Raw genomic sequence first — 2,517 nt, 5'->3', positions numbered from 1 at the left:
GGCACCCCCCGGTTTTGGTACCCACCAGAGAGCATTGCTGGAGGTTGGGGTGACCACAGGGCCCATTGCTGCTGAGCACTGACTTAAATGATGATTTTAGGGTTTTCCTCCATTTTTGCCTTGTTGCTGAAACACCTCCAGGGCTGAAAAGCTGCAGCCCAGACACGTGCAAATGCCCCCGTGAAAGGGAGGAAATCTGCTCAAAAAAGAAGCAAAAAGCTGAAAAGGTCACAGCCTTGGAGATACCAGGAAGATGGGTGTAGAGACAAAATATGCCTTGTGGAGGCAAAGCCTGGAGCAGGCAGGGAGCACCGAAACTAGAAGTGAGAGGCTGCAAATGAAGAAGGGGAAACGGTGCTGGGATGGGGAGCAGCCTCCCCAGCGCGGGGCTGTGTGTGCATCACCTGCAGGATCCAGCCCTTTTCCAGACCCAGAGCTCCTTTCCAAGCCTGGAGCTGCCCTTTTTGCCCTGTGACCACCCACCCCCATTAGCAATGACTTGGGCTCTTGGGTGGGTTTTTGTTTTCTATCACCCACCTTTATGTCCATCTGCCCTGAATCGCTGCTGCTGCTGCTGCATCGTGTTCCCATGGGGTCCCATCGCACCGTCAGCTCTCCTGCATCCTGAACCCGTGGCAAGAAGCAGGAACAGCAGTAACCTCGGTGTAAAACCAGGAGCAGAGCAGTGACTCCTGTCTCCTGGGGCTGCTGAGCCCAGCCTCCGGCTCTGCCCAGCCTCACTGTTAGCAAAAGTTTCCAGCCTTTATGAGCAGCTTCCGAAATAACCCAAACAGTTTATCCTGGGCCCAGGAACAGCCCCTGCAGGGATGCCGCATCCTGCTTGGGTTAGCGGGGCCCTTCTAAACAGTTTATAAATAGAGCAAGGTAAATGAGGGCGAACACTCTTCTTAAAGGAAAGCAAGGATTTTTCTCTGATTTGTGGTTTTGAAGCTATTCAAGGGGTGCTGGTCCAGATGCCCACTCCCAAAACCCAGCTTAGATCCGCTGCTTCTTTCTTCTCCAGCCAAGCTCCATCCCCACCTTACTAAAACAACTAAAAGAAGGATAAAGCAGAGAAAAAAGAATCTTGGCAGCTTCAGCCCCTCACATGTTGGAGTTGGCACCACCAGGAAGGTTGTGGATGTGTCACAGTGAGCTGGTCAGGCTCAGTGTCAGGGCGGCAAGGGGGTGGGTGCTGGGGTTGGTGATGGGACCAGCGGCACAGGCTGCTGCACCAGGGAGGCTTCGGGGTCACACTTTGGGGAAAAAGTAAAAAATTGGGGGAAAAAATGGAAAATTTGGGAAATAATTTGGAAAAGATGGAGTGAGTGCCCGCAGCCGCTTCCCTGCAGCCGGGGGGGATAGTCACCTGCAGTGCCCTGGGGCAGCCACCTACAGAGTGTCCTGCTGTAAATATCGACTCATTTCACAAGCAGTGATCAGAGAAAATCACCCTCACTCTCTGCTGTGTGAGAAACGGTTTGTATCATGCAACAAGAGTGGCTGTAGAGTGTTCCAGAGGAGCCAAAGCCATTTATGAGCCCCTAAGGAGTAAAGAAGTAGGATTGTACCTGCATTTTTAAGCTATTAATGGTTTTTATCTTTCTTCCCTCTAAAAGCTGTTGGAATTATGTGATCTTTCAGGTCCCTTCCAGCTCAAACCATTCTGTGACTCATGATTTGCAAAGCAAAGACATGGGACAGGGCTTTGCCTTGGTCAGCACATGCAGCTCCAGGCTGAAGCAACGTGGCTTCACAGCAAACAGCGCAGGGAAGAGGCCAAAGCCCTTTTTTCCCACCCTGCAGCTTCCTCTGTTCAGGCTGGAAACTGCATTTCCAGCTTGTTCCAATTAATTTCCAGACTTTAACATTCCATAAAAGCTGAAGTGCTCATTAAAGCCGAGTTTTTCCTACTGTAACACTGTGGAACAACCACATTACAGCTCAGCCGGTGGCTCTGCTCAGCTGCACCAGGACCTCCTGTGGGGAGAGAAGCAACTCCGGGTCCCCTCAGCAGCAGCAAAACTCACCCTTCAGCTCAGGATGGACAAACTCATCCCACCCCACGGGTCCACCCCATGGGGCAGCATCAGAGCAGCTGGGAACAGTCAGGGCAGGAAAGATGCTCGTCCTGTGCCCTTCCCTGCTCTGATCTCCACGGCACAGCCATGGCTTTGAGCATGGTGGGAGGGATGGATGTGGCCCTCATCTCATCCTGACATCCTGAGGTGGCTGGGAATGCTGCTGGGGATGGGGTATGGCCCTACAGCACCCTGTCATGGAGTGACAAAGTAACATGAGAGGAATATATCCACCTGTATGTACACACGTAAATAGTATTTGGCTAATCATAGAGTCGCAGCCTGGTTTGTGTTGGAAGGGACCTTAAAGCTCCTCCAGTTCCAAGCCCTGCCACGGGCAGGGACACCTTCCACTAGAGCAGGTCGCTCCAAGCCCCTGTGTCCAACCTGGCCTTGAACACTGCCAGGGATGGGGAAGGCACAGCGTGCTGGGGGA

Source organism: Nestor notabilis, unplaced genomic scaffold (genome assembly GCF_000696875.1).
Source record: "Nestor notabilis isolate BGI_N333 unplaced genomic scaffold, ASM69687v1 scaffold23618, whole genome shotgun sequence".
Taxonomy (NCBI): domain Eukaryota; kingdom Metazoa; phylum Chordata; class Aves; order Psittaciformes; family Psittacidae; genus Nestor; species Nestor notabilis.
Note: the sequence above shows the minus strand (reverse complement) of the source record.